Source organism: Suricata suricatta, chromosome 3 (genome assembly GCF_006229205.1).
Source record: "Suricata suricatta isolate VVHF042 chromosome 3, meerkat_22Aug2017_6uvM2_HiC, whole genome shotgun sequence".
Taxonomy (NCBI): domain Eukaryota; kingdom Metazoa; phylum Chordata; class Mammalia; order Carnivora; family Herpestidae; genus Suricata; species Suricata suricatta.
This window is the reverse complement of record NC_043702.1, coordinates 124,842,610-124,863,732: the sequence shown is the minus strand read 5'-3', so window position 1 is coordinate 124,863,732 and position 21,123 is coordinate 124,842,610. Positions and strand designations below refer to the sequence as shown.

The 21,123-nt window shown below is 39.8% G+C and overlaps 1 protein-coding gene and 1 long non-coding RNA gene across 10 annotated transcripts in view; one reads left to right on the top strand and one right to left on the bottom strand.

The window, feature by feature from the left end:
* Positions 1 to 21,123, bottom strand: part of RABGAP1L (RAB GTPase activating protein 1 like) — a 719,423-nt gene that overhangs the window by 115,462 nt on the left and 582,838 nt on the right. The gene's annotated exons all lie outside the window — the stretch shown is intronic.
* On the top strand, positions 3,388 to 20,460 carry LOC115288095. Of its 2 annotated transcripts, none has more exons than XR_003906805.1 (4): positions 3,388 to 3,571; positions 3,678 to 3,742; positions 6,084 to 6,192; positions 20,136 to 20,460. It is a non-coding gene; the product is annotated as an uncharacterized LOC115288095 (long non-coding RNA). The 2 variants fall into 2 exon arrangements; XR_003906804.1 differs by having other exon boundaries at positions 6,084 to 6,199.

Below are 21,123 nucleotides of genomic sequence, written 5' to 3'. Positions count from 1 at the left end.
GAACTAAGAAGAAGAACTTACAAATGTGATGGAGAAGGAGGTGCCTTGTGCCTGGGTTGTAATCACACCTTGTATTGGTTCTACAACCAAATATCTTGTGAGCTTAGATAGGCAGCTTCTTACTTTATTTTAAAAGAACAATATTGGACTAAATGATTGGTAGAGTCTACTTTAACGTCCATAACTCTACCTTGAAACATACTCTTGTGTAAGAATTATAATCTATTAGAGAACTGCTTGATCTTTAAACTTGCCCAAACGGGACACTTAAAACCAGTTAGTAGGATCTTTTGAGTGCTTTCTCTTTTTGTTTTCCCATAGTTTGCCTCAGACCAAACTTACGAATCCTCTGTGAAAATCTAAGTGTCCAGATAAGAGTAAAACGCCAAGAAAAATGCCAAGAGTCAGCAAGCAATTTGTAACAATATTCATGACTAAGACGTGAGTTTTAATGACCTGTTTTGTTTGCAACACCTACCAGAATTAAACATGAGCAGACACTCCAAACTCAAGTCATGCATAGAAAAATTTCTCAAACTTGGCACTGTTAACATCTGTGGACGAATAATTTTTTCCTGTGAAAAGCTGTCCTGTTGATTTTAAGATGGCTTGTACCATCACAGGCTACTACTCACTAGAAACTAGTACCCATCCCCCAAGGGTGTGACAGCCCCAATTTTCTAGACCTTGCCAAATGTTCCCTGTGAGAGAAAACTACTCTGCATTGAGAACCCTGAACATCTATCTCTCCTTATCTCTTTATATATATATATATAATATAATTATAATATATAATATAATATAATTAAAATTATGGAAAGGGATTATTTTTAAATCCCAAATTGATCTCCAATCATTAGACTTTAAAAAACAAGTCCTATGATTTCAGGTCCTACTGAAAATTATCAATAAATGAGTCATTCATTAATATCTGTGAAGAACTTTCTTTCACTTTGGCTCTGTGAGGTTTTTGCCTCATAAATTACAACCAGAAATCCAGAACATTTAAATATTCTTTTCTTTTAGTACTCAAGTATAACTGAGAAGAAACTGTATGTATTTAAGGTAGACAACTTGATATTTTGATATAAAATATTGTTAAAATTGGAAAAGTCACAGTTACTGACAAATTACATGTGATGTCTTATTATTATAGGTATGGCTTAATATGTCACTATTACTTATATGTTGTAATATGTATTATTCAAGTTCATCAATCATTTTTATAAAGTGTTTTCCATAACTTTCAGACATAGGAGGTTCAAAATGTTCTCAGATTGTTATGTTTCTAAAGGGGACCAGAATATGCTATCCTAAAATATTCCACAAAATATGCATCAGGATTATTTTGAGCTGAAGGCAGTTGAGAAAAGGCAGAGGAAGAACTCTCTGCTCCCTAAGTGCCTAAAAGCAGAGTATACATTTCCCTTTTGTAAAGGAAATTTCCATTTGTAAAGGTACCCCCTCTACAAGCCCTACCTAGCAACAGTTTCCCTCCTACATTTCCTAGTTACCGTCTCACAATTTGTTCCTCTCCAAGCCCAAACCCCTTTTTCCTATGTCTAGTCACCTGTCCACAATCTGTCACCCTTTGTTAAAAAGGTATATGTCTCCAGATCTAGTTGCCTCTTTGGGTTTTCATCTCTTTACTGTTAAGTCTCTATTCATATAAAAATATTAATATCACAAAGAAACATGTTTTTTTCCTGTTAATCTGCCTTTTGTCGCTTTATTTTATTTTTTTAATGTTTACTTATTTTTGAGAGAGAGAGACAGACAGAGAGCGAGTGGGGAAGGGCAGAGAGATAGAACAGAATCAAGAAGCAGGCTCCAGGCTCTGTGCTGACAGCTCAGAACTCATGAACCGTAAGATCATGACCTGACCCAAAGTCGGACACTCAACTGATGGAGCCATGCAGGTGCCCCAGCCTTTTGTCACCTTAATTCATAGGCCCTGAGACACAGAACCTGAAAAGGCAGAAGCAAAGTTGCTGCCAACATACATTTCCAACCCATGATTTGTTGATAAATTTAGCATTAAAAAGATGACAATTTTGTTTATTCACAAATATATACTCCCAAGGGTTCATGAAGTATGGGCAATGGCTTTAGAGATATTATCTAGTTCCTGATTTACAGATGAGGAAACCAGAGTCTAGGGTTTATGCAACTTAAAAAGTAAAAATAAATTTCATTTTTAAAAACTGAAGGGAAGACAAAAGGAGAAAGCGTAAGAAGGAAGAAGAAGCAAAACCACTGGGAAAGAAGTAATGCATTTTGGGGGGTGTGGCTTAGTGTGACAAACCAAAGCCTCACAAATTGCAGATCTCAGTCCCTGGGATTTCCTGCAGAACAGGAGCTAGAGAAGTAATTGCTATGGCTTCTCAGCTTTGAACAAAGTCAGTGTTTCCTTCCCAGGGGCATGTGTTGCTGGTGGAGCCCTGCAGGAGGTGACAGCGGGCAAACTGAACCTCCCTGGGCAGGTGGACAGAACCACCTGGCTTCTAAGACTGATGGGTTATAGCACTTGATTAACCTGACTTCCTGTTAAATGGCGGGAAGAAGGGTGTGTTGAGGATGTTTTACAGTTTTGTATTTGGAAAGTTTGTCCTATGTATTTATCCTGGGCTTTTTAGTATAAACAAATAAAAAAGGGCCATTGCAGGAATATCCATCTATTATTAAAAATAGGCTTAGAAACAATTCAAATAAAAAAGGCAGTTGATACAATCTCACTTTTTCAAGTGGTACTTTGGTGAAGTTTGAGAAAACACATAGTTACTGAGTGTCTCCTATGCACTGAGTAGAGTGCTAAATATCTATGGAGTATCAGACTGAGAAACTTAAGAAACCCAGATTTTTATCAGTAGGCTCCAGAAGAAAATGAAAGAAATTTCTACACATAATGAAAGTAAATGTATTAATCACGTATTCTCCATTGAAACACAAATATAATCTCAGTCCATTCTATTATTTTTATTTTTTTTAAGTTTAGTTATCTACTTTGAGAGAGACAGAGACAGTATGAGTGCGGGAGAGGAAGCGAGAGAGAGGGAGAAAGAATCCCAAGCAGGCTCTGTGCTGCCAGTGCATAGCCCAATGTGGGGCTCGAACTCACAAACCATGAGATCATGACCTGAGCCAAAGCCAAGAATTGGATGCTTAATCGACTAAGCCACCCAGGCACCCCTGACCCCAGTCCATTTTAAAATGTCTTTGATTTGGGTCTTTCTTTTCACTGCTTTTAAAGTCCTCGAGAGCCTTTGTTTAGCAGGTGCACAGAAAGGGAATGAAATACTTACTTCAGGACTCTATGAAGTCACAGGTAGAACTTAGACTCATGTGATGTAAGGGTCCCACAGGCCTTTAGGGATTCTCTAACTCAACTGCTTATGTCAAAGGCCCCAAATGGAGCTGTTCAACAGCAAAGTTAAGATGGGAATCAGCCCTCTGGACTCTTAAGCAAGGGCCCTAATGGAAACCAAAGCCTACTGTACCTTTGGTTTGTGTATAAGACATAGCCATTCTCAGGCTTCTACAAGGCACAGCTAAGCCATTATGGCTAAATAAGGTGGGAATACACTTCCTCCAGCACTACTTAGACTGGAAAAAATCTAAGCCTGAATGGGGCCATCAGCATGGTCCATGATAGCCACCCTGATTTTGAATTGCTACAGACTCTCAAGACAAGACCAGAAATGGATTAGTCTCTATCATCAAAATATATGGCCTAGACTCAATGGTAATTTTATACCCCATAGTTAATACGAAACCAGGTTTTCCTCAAAATATGATTTTAGGCAATTTATTCTCTTTATTGAGAATATCAGATCTTAAAAAGGGTTGGGGTGGGAGAGGAGGGAGAAACATTTTTTAAATGATTAAAAAAATTTATATTGAGTATTGTAGTCAGAATTTTTAAAGTTTATTTATTTTTTGAGAGTGCAGGAGTGCAAGCAGGGGAGGGTCAGAGAGAGGGAGGGAGAGAGAATTCTAAGCAGGAATTCCAAGAATTCTACTGTCAGCCTATAGCTTGATGTGGGGCTCGAACTTAGGAATCATGAAATCATGACTTGAACTGAAATCAAGATAAGGACACTTAACTGACTGAGTCACTCAGGCGCCCCTAGTCAGAATTTTTAATAGGCAAGAAGTTTTATTTCAAATTCACTGGTGGACTCTATAAATACATTGCTCATTTCCTGGTTGCTTAGGCCATTAAGGGTCTAATCTATTTCCTGAGCTGAAACTAGCTAATGGAAAAATATTTAGAATAGTAATCATCTAATGAGGTGGGCAGTTGGCATCTATTCATCCAAAGCATATTCTTGGTGTCATTCCCTTCAGTAATTTATATGGTTTCTAAAGGAATCATCTCACTTTTTACAATGAAAGGTCTTTGCTCTACCCCTAATGTTTTATAAATAAGAGCACCCGTCTGACATTTTTCAGCTTTAACACAAATGTTACCGTAGGTCAGGAAGTGTATTACTTGCTTTCCCACCAAGTAATTCATTCATGAAAGCAGCGACCAAAAAAATAGAAAAAAAAAAAAGCCATCAATATTGTTATCATAATAAAACTGACACTTTGTATTTGTGTGCTGGAAATCTATTAAATAAGCCCATTACCCCACCTATTTGCGATACTGCCCCAAAGCACCAGAGATCCAAATGACTGAAAGCAAACTATGGCGTGCTGATGCTGGATTCACCATGGGCAGCCCACGACGAGACATTCACAACACCTTCCAACTTATGTTCCCACAAGTTTTGTGGCCACCACGGCTACTGATTGTCAGCATACCTCTGACACAGCTGTTATTTGGTGGAGGGCTCAGCCGGCAAACTAACCTTTTTATATCTGGCCTATGAGAAGCATTATTCACAAGGTAAATATGCCTGAGGAAAACCCTAAACGTAGGAAAAAGCCAAGCACGACTTTAGCGTGATCTGTACCATTCCTCCCTCCCTTTAGCAAAGTTCATCAAGAGTTATCTCTGAAAATAATCTACCATGGTCAGGTTTGGGCTTTGGAGCAAAGCTAGCCTTTGAGTTGAGACCTAGGAGCATGGCACTCATGAGTTACTCATAATTCTAAAATCTGAGCCCACCCGAGGAAATTTCTTTTAAATCAGTATCTATAAAGACACAGTATACGATGTATTTGATTACATAAAAATATTCCTGGACTTTAAGAAAAATGTCTGCTTTATTTCAAACAGCATTCTTATATATATTATTACCTTTCCATAATTCAGGCACCAGGAATAAAGCCATTTAATATATTTTGGCACAGATAATATAATTAATATAAGTATAATAATATAATTATTGCTGCTGTAAATGTCTCAATCCACAATAGAATTAGCAGTAATATAGTTCCGTTCATTTTGGAAACATCTCATTAAAAAAATTTAACTTCATTTCATAAAGCAAAATAACAAATTTCTGCTAAAGAGGACCAATATATTCTTTAAAGAAATGTGATTGTCAAAGCAAAATAGAAACTCTCTGTTCTGTCTGCTAGTCACACCCTGTACAGCCATTAAAATCAGTTGTTAAAGTTTTTCCTTGTGGGTGTCACATCTATCAGAGATAAACTTTTTATAACACATTGCCCAGTGGTGTATTAAAAAAAATTTTTTTTCTGTTTTTTATTTATTTTTGAGAGACAGCACGAGCAGGGGAGGGTCAGAGAGGGAGGGAGACACAGAATCTGAAGCAGGCTCCAGGCTCTGAGCTAGCTGTCAACACAGAACCTGACGCGTGGCTTGAAACCACAAAGTGTGAGATCATGACTTGAGCCGAAGCCGGATGCTTATCCGGCTGAGCAGCCCAGGTGCCCCTGCCCAGTAGTGTTCTGTATATGAGGTGGAAGCATTTCCTGACCTCAACGGGCTTATAACAAGATCCGGGAATTGTCTAGAAAAAGAAGATCGGACAATGTAACTTAATAGAAAGAAAATGCATCAAAACTCAGTATCAGAGACTCATATGTGATATTGTACCTGCTGATGATGCTTATACACTTCGGCTTCTGACACTGACTTGCCTGAAACTGTTCTGTGCTTTTCTTTTCAGAATCTGAAGTGACAGAGACTCCAGAAGCAATTCTCCACATTCTGGAATCCCCCTACGCCCTCTGACAGATATATTTCTTTTCTGCAGTTCTCAGAGTTAACATTTCCAGGTAAAAGGTAAAAAGGTGTAATTAATTAAATGAAAATTAAATATCCAATTCTCATACCACTAAACTCAAATAATTAACTGAAAGTCAAGTTCTAGTGTCTGACAACTTTAAAGGTAAATGATCTTTATTTGGTCTTGGATAAAACTGGCATTGGAACCAAACTCTTAAAAACTCAAGTAGTCAAAGAATTACAGTGTCATTTAGCTGTGCTATCAGGATCAAAAACTGTTCTGATGACAAATTTAAAATCTAAATCAGATACACCCAAAAAGTTTTAGGCAGGTAGGAGTTAATTTGCTAAGATATCCAAAGGAAAAAATTCAACTTCTTCACTCAAAACATAATTTAAAATCAAAATGTCAAAAAATGCTTTCCTTTTATTTTTTTTCTTTTCTTTTAGAGAAGAGAGAGAGAAAGTGAGAGTGAGAGAGTGAGCATACTGGAGTGAGTGGGACAGCGGCAGAGTGAGAGAGAGAATCCCAAGCAGGTTTCTTACTGGGCTCCATCCCAGAATCGTGAGATCATGACCTGAGACAAAATCAAGAGTTGGACACTCAACCAACTGAGCTACCCAGCCCCGCCCCCGCCCCACATCATTAATACTATGATTTTAGCGAGGACAAAAAAACAAGATAGGTATAAAAAATTTATTCTCTCATTAAGATCATAAAATGGGACTTCTCCACAATTGGAGAAAATAATGAAAATACAGCAGAGCGTAGTTTACTTAATGAGAACATGCAGCCCCTGACTAGGTGCGAGGCCCCTGTATCACGGGCTGGGAGGCTAATTTGCACCATCCCACTATGTCCCACTGGAGGGAACATGGCTCCTGTCCTCAAGTCCCCATAAAACCCACACAGACGGAGGGTTTTTCTTTTTTAAAAAAAACTTTTTAGGGGCGCCTGGGTGGCTCAGTCGGTTGAGCCTCCAACTTCGGCTCAGGTCAGATCTCACGTTCATGGGTTCGAGCCCCGCGTCAGGCTCTGTGCTGGCAGCTAGCTCAGAGCCTGGAGCCTGCTTCCGGTTCTGTGTCTCCTTCTCTCTCTGCCCCTCCCCCTCTCATGCTCTGTCTCTCTCTGTATCAAAAATAAATAAAACATTAAAAAAATTTTTTTAAATAAAAAATAAACTTTAAAAAAATATTTATTTGAGAAAGCGAGAGAGCATGAGTGAGTGGGGGAGGGGGAGAGAGAGAATCTCAAGCAGGCTCTCTGCTGGCAGCACATAACGCAACTCGGGGCTTAACCGATTGGGCCTCCCAGATTCCCCTGCATGGAGGTTCTAAAATAGAATTTTACTCCGTTTCTGTGACTCTATAACAAATTACCTTAAACTTAATGGCTGAAAACAATCCCCATTTATTATCCCACAGTCCCCGCAGTCAGGAGTCGAGGGAGGGCCTGCTGGACCTGGCTCAGGGTCTCACAAGACTGAAATCAAGATGCTTGGCAGGCCGGGCTCTTATCCAAAGGCTCTGGGGAGGAGCTTGCAGCTGTAGGAATGAAATACTGTTTCCTTCTCTGCTGTCGACTGGGCGGGTGAGGGGCTGCCCTTAGCTCCTCCTTCCTTCCCCTGTGATCTCCTCCATCCTCAAAGCCACAACTGCACAGGAATGCCGTCTCATACTTCCTATCTCCTCGACTGCCCTTCTGCCTTCAGCCAAAGCCAAGTCTCTTAGGGCGAGGTCAGGTTCACTCAAAAAACCCAGGATAATCTCCCTATTATAAGGTCAACTGTGCTATAGACCATAACTTAATCACAGAAGTCAGATCTCATAATATTCGCAGGTTCCCAGGATTAAGGTGGGACATCTGGAAGGGGGCCATTTAAACATGTTTGCCTACCAAAAACAAATTAAGGGAAACAAAACAAAATAATAAAAGCCAAATGGTTTTGTGAACCTGTCCAAATGCAAAACAAATATATTCTAAATTCCTCACACATGGGTAAGTAATAAACACATATGATATAAAATAGAAAGAAAAGATAGGTAGGAAAAAGTTATGACTTGCTTCCAATACTGCCCCTTAGTCCTAAGTCCATTCCTTAGGTCTAAAAATGGTCGGTGGGTTTTTATCTCTTCTCAGAGATATCCATGCTTATTTATTAAGGCACATATATTTGAGAAGATTGGCTATCTGTTCCTGAGAAACTGATAGCAGTCCCCTGTTTAATCACCTGGGCGTCTCTCAGGCTTTTCTGAAGGGGGCTGGGGGTTGGGGTGGAAATTATTCTGTGATAGTTTAGATTTTCTAATTATCTGAGACAACTACTGATCATTTCTGTTTTCCCTGAGGAATCATCCTTCTTGCAGGTTCTCAAATTAATTTGTATAGGATTGAGCAAAACAGTTTATGATTCTCTTTCTCTTTTCTTTTTCTACCACTTCCCCATGCATATTTCTTATCTATGCTATCTTCCCCACCTACTTTCTAATTTTATTAGGTTAGCTAAAGATCTGCCTATTTATTTAAAAAAACTAGCTTTTTATTAGTCTGATCAATTTTCCTTTTTCCAGTCCACTAACTTTTATCTTTACTCCTACTTTACTGTTTAAAGTTTGTTTTTTTGGTCATTTCTCTTTTTTTTAAATTTTTAAATGTTTATTTATTTTTGAGAGAGAGAGAGAGCAAGCAGGGGAGGAGCAGAGAGAGAGGGAGACACAGAATCTGAAGCAGGCTCCAGGCTCTGAGCTGTCAGCACAGAACCCGCGACGATGTGGGGCTCAAATTCACCAACTGGTCATGACCTGAGCCGAAGTCAGATGCTTAACTGATTGAGCCACCCAGGTGCCTCCCTCTAACTTTTTGAGTTAGTTATTTTCTTTCTTCAGTAAGAGAGGTGCTTCTGAACTTTGCTTTCGCTCTGTCCATTGCGTTTCCATTCCATTTTCTCTAGATTTTTCTATATCCTCTTTGGTTTCCTCTGTGATCCAAGAGTTGTTTAAACAAAAAATCTTAGGGGGGGCCTGGATGGCTCAGTCGGTTGAGCATCCACTTCAGCTCAGGTCATGATCTCACAGTCTGTGAGTTCAAGCCCCACGTTGGGCTCTGTGCTGACAGCTCAGAGCCTGGAGCCTGCTTCAGATTCTGTGTCTCCCTCTCTCTCTGCCCCTCCACGGTTCACTCTCTGTCTATCTCTCTCAAAATTAAGTAAATATTTAAAAAATTAAATAAATAATTTTAAGTGTTCAAATAATTAGAACATTCTTAATTTTTAGTTTTATTGTAATAAGATTAGAGAACACTCTTTGCCTTCCTTTCACCTTCTGAAATTCATTCAATTTCCTTTATGATCTATTTTTGTGAATGTTTTATTCAGCATTTAAAAAGGTCTCTTCTTACCTTTTAGAACACAAAGTGACAAATACCAAATATTTGCTTTATTTATTATTTTTATTCAGGTTTTCTTTTTCTGACCTCTTGCACTAAAAGAAGTGAACTAATATTTTCCTACCACCATCATGGAAGTATTTCTCTTCATATTTCCTGTGGCTTTTCCCTTATAGATGGTAGTAGCATATTGCTATTATGAATCATCCTTCTTTGCCTTATTTAAAGCTTTTTCCTCCAAATCCAATCATGTCTGATATTAAAGATGCAATCCTCCTTTATTGTTTGTGTTTTCCTGGTACGCTTTTGCCCGTGGTTTCAATCTTGTCCATGTGATTCTGCACTCAGCCCATTACCCTGCTTCCTCTTTCTGCCTAATCAGGGCCAAGGCAGCTCTTGCCGCCAGCCCCGCCCGGGCTCCCATTAGTCTAAACTGGGCATCGTTGGTTTGTCTGAGATGCGCAGCTGTGGATATCTTTCTCCCACTGGCTTTGTCTGTTCCGCATTGCATAACTGCGGTTGGGGGTTGCACATCTCGTAGTGTCTTTAAAGATGGGGCTCATGTTTCTTCTTTTTGTTCTCCAAGTGCAGGAGCATGCTTTGTGAGAGAGATGGAAGATAATGTATATGTGCTCTGCCATTTTAAAACTAGAATCCAGAATTTATTTTTTGCCAGTTCTCCCCCACTACCCACTCCTTACATCATGCTCTCTGGCCACAGGCTACGCGGCGCCGTGTGCTGCAGATGCTCCTGATGATAACAGCATGTTCTGGTCCTTCGCACCCTGAAGGAGGAAGGCAGTTTCTGATCTGGCTCTTTGAAATCTGCTCATGTAGTTTCTAGACTATTTTGCACTGTCTATATCTACCTCCCCCAGAAACTTCTGGAAATCCTACTCTTATCTCTGATTCATGTCTCTTTCAGTTCACAGTTTAGTCTGCCTACAAGCATATTTTTACCAGCCAATTCAAAGCTGATACTAAACAAGACAAACCATTGGCTGGGCCACATCATGTGCTTCACCTACGTGTGCAAAGCCCCCTCCTGGCCATTGGTGAGGCATACCAGGAGTGCCTCAGGAATTCATAATTTAACAGAGAGAAAAGAAAAAAAAAAACTACTGTTGCTACGCTTTTTTGCTAAATGCATATTTTCATGTAGTCTCCTCCAATGTCATGTTATGTCATCAGCGTTACCCATGTTTCTTTGGGCCCTCCCTGAACCCCGTCAACTTTCTTAAACAACAGAGGTAAACTGCCTTTCCTGTTCAAAGTCTGGACACTCATGACATGGGTGTAAAACTGCTGTTGTTCCGCAGCCCTCACCTTGGTTGCACGACCAAAACAGTAATAAGAGTTGAACTTACAGGGCAGTTGTGTAAATTAGGATCCTTTGGCTACAAAGAATAGAGACTGACTCAAGTTATCTCTAGTAACCGTGTGGTTGTGTGTGTAGGAAAAGAGTATCAGAAGGGACGTTCTCATAGGCTTCCTTCCCATGAAAATGAGGAGCAGGGTTGCTAGGCCTCATGGGAATTCATGGAAAGCAGCTGAACTGGGCCTCATGCAAAGTACAGGAACACAGATGGAGAACTCAAGTTGTAACTTCAAGCTGTCCAGGACTAGACAGATGTGTAAAATTGCGGTTAGTTCCTTACACCTCCGGCAGTGGTAATTTTTTGAGCATCCTCTTCCCTGCAGACATGAAGTAAAGTTGCTGTAGGCCCACGTGCACACTTTTTGAAAATGTCATGACTTAGCTTTTACTTATTTATCACTCTTGCTTACTCATGACTTCTACTGACTCATCTTTGTCTACCTGTTTTTTTTTTCTGGTTAAGTATTTGACTTCTGTTCCTATCAAATAATTCTCTCTACCTCGAATTTAAAATTTCCTAAAAGAGAGGATCTGATCAGTCCGTTATGTCACCACTATGAGTTGGATATAAAGTACCTGTACCAGGTCATTTAATGGGTCAGACTCCAAACAGCCTGACTGCTCTAGGTCAGATGCAAATACTAAGGTCAAGTAATACATATCAACTGTGAGTTGATACCCTCAGGAGGGTAGGATATAGTAGGATCCCTTCAGACAAAACGGACTGTGAATATACAGATATTCCTAGATTTGGCCTGACTAGTACAGTGGCTAAGCTTTCCTCAGTTATAATTACCAAACATCATGCATTTTGCCCCAGGTTTTCTGTGATTTCCAAGAGGGAATAGCTGTGTAAAACAAGAGGTATTTTATCACATTTCAAGCTTTTCCAGTGTATTTAAATGCAATCACTATCAAGATTCAAGTCCCTATGCTACACTACCAAAAGCAAATTTAACCTAGCTAGTTAGAAATTCCTTGGAAAGAGTTTTATTAAATAGCATCTTCTGCTAGTTTTCCAAAGGGTCAAAGGGACTGATAAACCCACTTCCATGACGGAACCATCCATTCACCATGGCTAGGCATAGTGTGCCTAGAAGAAATTGGAGCTTACTTATAGTTACATTTCTGCCACCTAAGACCACACAGACCAAAAGCTTTTTTAACTTCACTTATGACAATTTAGAACTGAATCTCCACTTTATCCCAATCCCTGTGAGAATAGGTTTTGCTATCACAGACTGGAAAAGAAAACAATTGCAGAAGCCAACAATACCGCATTTTAGGTTAGAGGTACAGTGGATTCTGAGTAAACTGCTGTATCTTTAGAATTTCACCCACAGCGCAGCTGTAAACATCAGCTTGGCCAAGCACCTGAACTGAGACAGACAGTACATGCCCAATTAGGTGCAGACATCTGCTTGCCCAAGCCTAGCCATATGCCACCAGAGTAAAGCAGAGGCAGTCATCCCCAGGGCAGAATGTACTGCTTTAAAGTTCCTGTGGGGGGTGGGGGAGGGTGGGGGGCAGGGCATGTGCCCAATCTGTCCCTGTGTGTGTGCTATTTGCCTAATTCTTGCATAATTATAAACTCTACCCATCATAAGAAATAACCTCATAGTTTTGTTGAGAGTACTCAACTGAAGATACATTCATCAGAGGGACATACATTTAGGTAAATTCCTTATACAACAAACATTATCGTAATGAAGGTTTTCATCAAAAAATACTTTCAACTGCCCAATAATGACCTAATGTTAAAGGCACACTGTTGACGTGGATAAAAAGAAATGATGCAGAAAATGCATTCTACAAGGAGCACTGTTCATGTCAGTCAGACACACCATGCACGCTACTTCCAGCCGTCACCTGGTTCTGTCAGGAGGTTACCAGGTGCTTAGAATACCGCTGTGCCAGAAAGTGCACGGACATTCAGCACAGGGAAGGGAATTTACCTTCTACCTTCCCTGAAGGGTCAGCAAGGGAGACTGAGAAATAAGTAATAAGAAAACAACGTAAGAATAGCTATCATGGCCAAAATAGCTCTATTGGCCAAAGATTCCCAGGGGGTATGTTCTGACTTCAACCTGTCCTACCAGCGACGGGCAGACCTTCTGACACATTTTGCAGGTCTCCCAAAAGTGTTTCCCATGAGAGATCTTTTGACATCTGTTATCAGATCCATAAAAAAAGAAGAGCTATTTCTCAGTTTTAATGCGATGGTTATTTTGCATCTCAGGGTGTTAAGTTTGAGGATTTGTGTTAAATTAGGTAAGAAGGGAATGGTGATCAAGGTCTTCACCAACTCTGCTTTGCGACAGCGATGCCATTAGCAGGTGCAAAAAAGCAGCCTGCAGGACTGTGAATCTTTGAAATGAATGACTGGGCCAGGCAGAGGGGGAGTGATGATTATCTTATGTGGAGAAGAGGAAGCAATTATATCCTTCAAATCCTTTCTCCTACCTCAAGCATCTTCTATCTCCTCACTCCTTTACAAACCTCCTAACGTTGTAATCTACTCAAATTGCCTGGTCACTTATGGCAGCAAACTTACATGGTTTGAAAAAGAAATGAACGGGAATGAACTTAGGTCCTTGGAATTACCTTGAAAGAAAATTAACATCCTCCTTTAACGCGATGTGAGCTGCTGCAGTAGTTAAATCACAGAATCCTGATAATTTAAAGTAAGTTATTTTTTAAAAATTTATTTATTTATTTTGAGAGAGCGTGCACATATGAGCTGGAGACAGGGAGAGAGAGGAGGGAGAGAACCCAAGCAGGTTCCACATGCTCAGCACAGAGCCCATGAGATCATGACCTGAGCCAAAACCAAGCGTCAGATGCTTAACCGCCTCTGGCACCCAGGCACCCCCAGAAGTTCATTTTTTGAATCATACAAAGTTTAGATAGCAGGAGGGTGGGGTTGGGGCCTCTGAAGTATGTAACCATTTAGGAACTCTGACTGATGGAGATTTTATCGTCTTCAACCTGTGGTTTCCACAGTCCCTTCGGATGCAAATAGCCAGCTAGCACAAGGGGTAGAGAGAGAACATGAAGGCTCTGTGGGAGATTTCCTGCAAGCAAACAGACCAAAGGAAGGAATGCACATCACTTTTACTCTCCTTCCTCTGCGCAGACACAGTCCCATAGCTACATCTAACTGCAGAGAAGGCTATGAAATGTAGTCCAAGTTGTCTTAGCAGGAAAGGGAAAATAGCTTTGGTGAACAATTAGCTAATCACTGCCACAGTGTCTTTCCCAGATTATTACATTTCATCTGCAAATATACCCAACTCTTACATCCTAGGGATGTGAATTTAACTGGAGTATTTATTACAATGAAATTCTACTTCTTAACAAGTTTGCCTGCCAATGAAACTTACTATAAAATTAATTGCCTATAAAAGGTAAATTGCCATTATACTTACACACTGGCTTAGTCAAATGTGAGTTCAACAATATAAAAATATTTTTTATTGGGGCGCCTGGGTGGCTCAGGCAGTTTTCATCCAACTTTGGCTCAGTTCAGGATCTCGTGGTTTGTGGGTTCGAGCCCCGTGTCAGGCTACACACTTTCTGCCCCTCCTCTACTTGTTTGCATGCTCTCACTTTCAAAATAAATAAGCTTATAAAAATTTTATTTATTTACTTAATTATTTTACATAAATGAATATAAATATTTATAAATAAATAAATATTTTAAAATTTCTTCATTTACATTATATCAAATAGTGGTACTGTCTCTCCCTGGATTTCTTACTTGTCAAAATTAATAATTTCAAACCCCTACATTTCTAAAACCAAATTTGTTATCTTCTCTTCCATATATCCTTCTGACTTTGTCATCTTAGAAAAAGACATCTGGACAAACAATTATTCAAACGAGATCCTAAGGAATAACCCACATATCTTACTCCTAAATCCCCATTCAACTTAACAGCAGGTTTTTTTTTTTATGTTTGTTTATTTTTGAGAGAGAGTGAGAGAGAGAAAGAGTGAGCAAGGGACAGAAGGAGAGGGAGACACAGAATCGAAGCAGGCTCCAGGCTGTCTACACAAAACCTGATGTAGAACTCAAACCCAGGAACCATGAAATCATGACCTGAGCTGAAGTCGGACCCTTAACCGACCGAGCCACCCATGTGCCACTATCAGCAGGTTTTACTTTCAAAGTATATATTTGCTTTCTTCCAATTTCCTCTAATTCAAGCCAATCCACTTTTCACCCGAATTACTGCTGTAGTAATCTCCACCTCTACCTTTAGAGTAGCTCCCTACTTTTACATGTTCTCAATCTGTTCTTTCTCAATAAGACAGATAATATTCTGAAAATCCTTCAAAAGATTTGCCTTGTACTTAGGTTCAAATCCAAAATCCCAATCAAAGGCTTTGAGGCCTTGCAAAAATCTGGTCCCTGGCTTCATCTTCAACCTCATTTGCCAGCACTTATTTTGTTTCGTCTGTACCAGCCTTTCAGTTCCTTGAAAAGGGCAAATGCTTTTCTGTGTAAGGGTCTTATCACATAGTATTTCCTCTATAAAAATTAATTGTTTTAAGCCATAATATATATTTTCCTTTTACCATGAAATATACTTTCTTTTTTTTAAATTTCTTTTAATGTTTATTTCTTTTCTTTTTTTTTTTTTTGAGAGAGACAGAGAATGAGCAGAGGAGGGGCAGAGAGAGATGGACACACAGAATCTGAAGCAGGTTCCAGGCTCTGAGCTATCAGCACAGAGCCTGACGTGGGACTTGAACCCATGACCTGAGCTGAAGTCAGATGCTTAACCAACTCAGCCACGCAAGTGCCCTGAAATATATATTATTTTTTAATTTTTAATGTTTTTTATTTATTTTTGAGAGACAGAGAGAGACAGCACGAGCAGGGGAGGGTCAGAGAGAGAGGGAGACACAGAATCTGAAGCAGGCTCCAGGCTCTGAGCTGTCAGCACAGAGCCCGACACGGGGCTCAAACCCATGAACCGCGAGATCATGACCTGAGCTGAAGCCGGACGCCCAACCAACTGAGCCACCCAGGTGCCCCCCGAAATACATTTTCATATAAAAGAATGTAACTGATACTTACAACTGCCACTTACTCAAGCACCAAAGCTAAGATAGGCAATTATTCCAACTGTTTTACTCTTGGAAGAAGAGGTATATGGAAAGGATGGATTTTTCCCCCTACTTCACTTATTGACAGAGAATTTGCCTTCTGCATGAGGCCTGTTAAAACCCAAGATCTAAAATGTCCATCAACTGATGAATGGATCAAGAAGATGTGGTTTATTTATACAATGGAATACTACATGGCAATGAGAAAGAATGAAATCTGGCCATTCCTGGCAACATGGATGGACCTCAAGAGTCATGGCAACATGGATGGGACTCGAGGGTGTCATGCTAAGTGAAATAAGTCAGGCAGAGAAGGACAGATACCATATGTTTTCACTTATAAGTCTAACAGGAGAAACTTAACAGAGGACCATGGGGGGAAGAAGGGGGAAAAAGAGTTAGGGAGAGGGAAGCAAATCATGAGAGACTCTTGGATACTGAAAACAAACTGAGGGTTGAATGGGAGGGGAAAAGGGGAAGGGGGGTGATGGACTTGGAGGAGGGCACTTGTGGGGAAGAGCACTGGGTGTTATATGGAAACCAACTTGACAATAAACTATTTAAAAAAAACCAAAAAACAAAAAACAAAAAAACCCAAGATCCAGCCCACCAGAAATTGGCAAATGCCTAAAGAACCAAATACAGGTTTAGAATTTGCTGCTATCTCAGAAATCAGGTTTTCACATAATTTCTGGCTCCTAAATTTTTTTTTACTTTCCCACTAACTCAGCCACACATGTAAAAATAGACTTTAATTACTGTCTCCAGAAATTCCAGATGTTTTGCACCAGAAGGGTTAATACTGACGTCTGGCCCGCCATTTTCCCAGAAACAAAAGGCCTTGTATGGCATAATTTTCCAATCCTCTTTGGCTGGCTAGGTCCTACTAATCTTTTGGAGTTTCAGCTTAAAATGTCACTCTGAAAAGTCTTCTCCAGTCTAAATTAGTTTCGTTTCTCTCTTGTAACAAACTTTTCTTTGCCTTTGTAATCTTAATAGCAATTTTGATTATATATTATTTTTGTGTTATGTGTCCCTTCCATTATCCTGGAAGCACCAGGAGAATAGGATTATTCTCCTGTGATGTGATTATTACTGAACAGAATGCCTAGCATGCTACTAGGGCACAGTAGGTGCATAAGAAACTCTAGATGCTTATTAACAAAAGAATGAATAGATGCAATTTAATGTAGTCATATTGAGTCCGAGTGCTTAAGTCCTGTAAGTGACTGAGAAATACTGGCAATATTAAACAACTTATAAATACTGACCGCCTTCAAAAACTATGCACTGTAGGACCAGTTCAATACAAAAATGGTGGGTATGAGAGAGGTAGTAAAGCACTGACTCTGGGACCGGCTGCCTGAATTTGGGTTTCAGCTCAGCCCCCTATAAGCCAAGTGTCCCTTGTTAGAGACTTAAACATTTTGTGCCTGTTTTCTGATCCGTACACTCACGTCAATAAGGGTGTTTCGTGACATTCCAATAATGATTAGACGGTAAACATGCCAGGCATCTATGGAAGCAAGATATAATTGTGGCTATTACTGTTAGGAATTTAGTATTAACCAGTGGTGCCTTCAAACAAAAATGGCAAGTTACGCAGAATCAGAAGGGAGAAATAGGTAGGAACAGCCAGCTGTAGAAAGGCACTTGGTTTGCAGACACACCAGCAAGAGGCAGGAGCACCCAGAGACATCCCTGAGGGAGGCAGGGAGGAGCTGGCTGCCTGGTGCCCACTGCCAGCACCCACACATTAGTGACGCGGTGGTCAGGAGAGGAGAGAGCCTGGAAGGGGCCTGCCCCCGCTCTTTGCAACCTGCGGATAGCACTTAGTTCCCTTGATCCATCACCAACTCTCTGTGGGGAGGATGTCTTTGGATCTGACTTCGGGCTCAATTCATCAAAAATACCTGCAAACATCAGCCAAACAGGCGAGATTAAGTTCTGCTCCTTCTGACAGTGACATGTTTCTCTGGGCACTAAAGGCAAATTCTGTTTAACGCAGCACTTTCCCTAACAAATGAAATACTCAACTCCTGGATCCTGGTTTTCAAAAACCAAAATATTTGATCTTTCCCATGTTTTGGGTCTTCCTTCTCCAACTGCATTTTTCTCTAAATACTGAAGGCACATTACACAATATGTTCTTTTGCATCCATTCCCCATGGCCCAGATCCTGGACCCATCTAAAATAGTCATTTGAGGGGCGACTGGGTGGCTCAGTCACTTAAGCAGCCAACTTGGGCTCAGGTCATGATCTCACAGTTAGTGAGCTCAAGCCCCGCGTTGGACTCTGTGCTGACAGCTCAGAGCCTAGAGCCTCCTTTGGATTGTGTGTCTCCTTCTCTCTCTGCTCTTCCCATGCTCATGCTCTCTCTGTCTCTCAAAAATAAATAAACATTAAAAAAATTTTTTTTAATTAAAAAAAATAAAGTAAAATAGTCATTAGAGTTTGGATCTTGTGATACCACAGGACTATAGGTCTGATTATTTTATAAGAAAGTTTTATTACCCTTTTCTCTAGATATAAAACTAGTTCTTTTTAGTCATTGTGAGACCATCTATCCATGGTCCTCCATGAAAAATTTACATTAAGATGAATTTAACTGCATCACTTGTATATTAAGAGTCTAAAGTTTTATCTCTTGGGATAAAATGACTCCACCTGAACCCTGAGATGAATTAAAACAAACACAGATTAACTAGGTCCAAGGAGCTTCCTGCCTATGTTTTCTCCTAGAAGTTTTAAGGCTTCAGGTCTTATGTTCAAGCCTTTAATCCATTTTTAGTTAATTCCGTGTATAGTCTCAGACAGTGGTAGAGTTTCATTCTTCTGCATGTGGCTCTCCAGTCCTCTCATCACCATTTACTGAAGAGACTGTCGTTTCTTGTAGTTTTCAATATACAGGTCTTTCACTTCCTTGGTTAAATTCATTCTAGTGTATTTTACTCTTTCTGATGAAACAATACGTGGGGTTGCTTTCTTTATTTCTCTTTCTGATAGTCCTTTATTAATGTACACACAACAGATTTTTGTGTAATGATTTTGTATCCTGCAACTTAAATTTATTTATTTAGTTTTAAAAGTTTTGAAACAGTATTTAAGTTTTTCTCTGTATAATGTCATGCCACCTAGAAATAGTGGCAGTTTTATTTCTTCCTTTCCAATTAGGATGTCTTTCATTTCTTCTTCTTGTCTAATGGTCTGGCTAAGACTCTTTTTTGTTCTTTGTTTGTTTGTATATCTTTGAAAGAGAGAGAGTGGGAGTCCCCCCCGTGCCTGTGGGTGTATGTGGGCAGGGGAGGGGTAGAGAGCAAGACAGGGACAGAGTATCCGAAGTGGGCTCTGCAAGAACAGCAGAGAGCCCAATGCAGGACCTGAACTCACAAACAGCAAGATCATGACCTAAGCCAAAATTGGACACTTAACCGACTGAGCCACCCAGGTGCCCCTCTGGCTAAGACTTCTAATACTACATTGAATAAAAGTGGCAAGAATGGGCAGCCTTGTCTTGTTTCTGATTTTAGAGGAAACGCTTTCAGCCTTTCACCATTGAGTATGTTACAATGTAGAACACTTAAAAATTTTTAAGCTTCCTCTCAACTCTGGAAATCCAATTCTCTGCTGAATGATAAAATCAGTATCCCAAGATGGATTTTCTTTGTAATCAGAGAATCTCTACTCAAATTTTATTAAGAGTTCATAAGCAACTGTCGTGTCTGGTATCAGAGAACCTAAACTAATGCTGGCTTTACTCACTCAGTTTCATTGTGAAAAATATTTCTTAATTGAAAATGCAGCTAATAAAAAATTTAATTGAAAATGCAATATCAGTTCATAATAAAAATTGTATAAAAGGCTATTATCAAATAAAAATTATTAATAAATGTAAGTACATGTTCTTAAAATGGCAAGGAAGTATCCTTCCCACCCCACACTTTCACAAATGAAGTTAATTTATGAACATATACATATGTAAACATAAATTTACCAAGTACATGGGTGGTAGATTGTTAGAGGAATGGCCCCCATTCAACCATGTCTCCTGGTATACATTTCCGGTGTGTAGTCCCTTCTAACACTGACTCTCCATGTGATTTGCTTTGGTCAGCGTAACCTGGTAACTGGGACACAAGCTGAGGTTTGATGTGTGCCTGTGCACTGGCCTTGCCTTTTGGAAACCTGGGACCATAATACCGCGAAGAAGCTCACAGTAAGAAAGCAGATGGAAAAAGAGATCCTATCCAGAGCTGTTCCAAGTGCTGAATACTATCACGTAAATGAATCCAGAGATACAGAAGCAGAAGAAGCACCCAGCCAACTCTCAGAATCACGGGAAATATTGTTGATATATACCAGTGAGTTTTGGGGCTATTTGTCATGCAGCATTAGACAAGTGACACAAGCATAAATATGCAGATACACTATTAACATCCCTTGAATTTAGTTTGTGAATACAATTGATAATTATGAAACATACAAAGAAAATATAAAATATGATTAGAATTTCATATATAAATAAGGAACAGACTAGTTTGTCATTTGAGATCTATATTAGCAGTCTTGATCATAGCTAATTTGATGTTTTTCCCTGTTTAAAAAGACTGTGGCATATACATCTTAGACTCAGTTCTTTCAACACAGTTATTTTTACTATACACAACAAACAAGTTAATGCAAAGGAGACTAGATGAAACTTGAAAAGACTTTTAGTAGTCTAAAAATCATTGAATAATGATCTGAAAAATCTAATAGCTGAAGATATGCAAGGGCACCTGGTTACTAGAGCATCAAGGAAGGGGGCTGACCTCCCACCCAAATCTTAAAGCTGGAAAGCTCACAAAGTCACTCTCACGACCCCTGTAGTGTACGCAGTATGGTAGGCACCTTTCGTAAAGCAAAATTCAGATGGAAAAAACTCAGCTATTTCATTTTTCTGTAGAAAGAAACCTGGAAGGGGCGCTTGGGTTGCTGAGTCAGTTAAGCATCGGACTCAACTTTGGCTCCAGTCATGATCTCCGGGCTGTGAGATGGAGCCCTAGGTCCAGGCTGTACACTGGGCATGGAGGCTGCTTAGGATTCTTTTTCTCTCCCTCTGC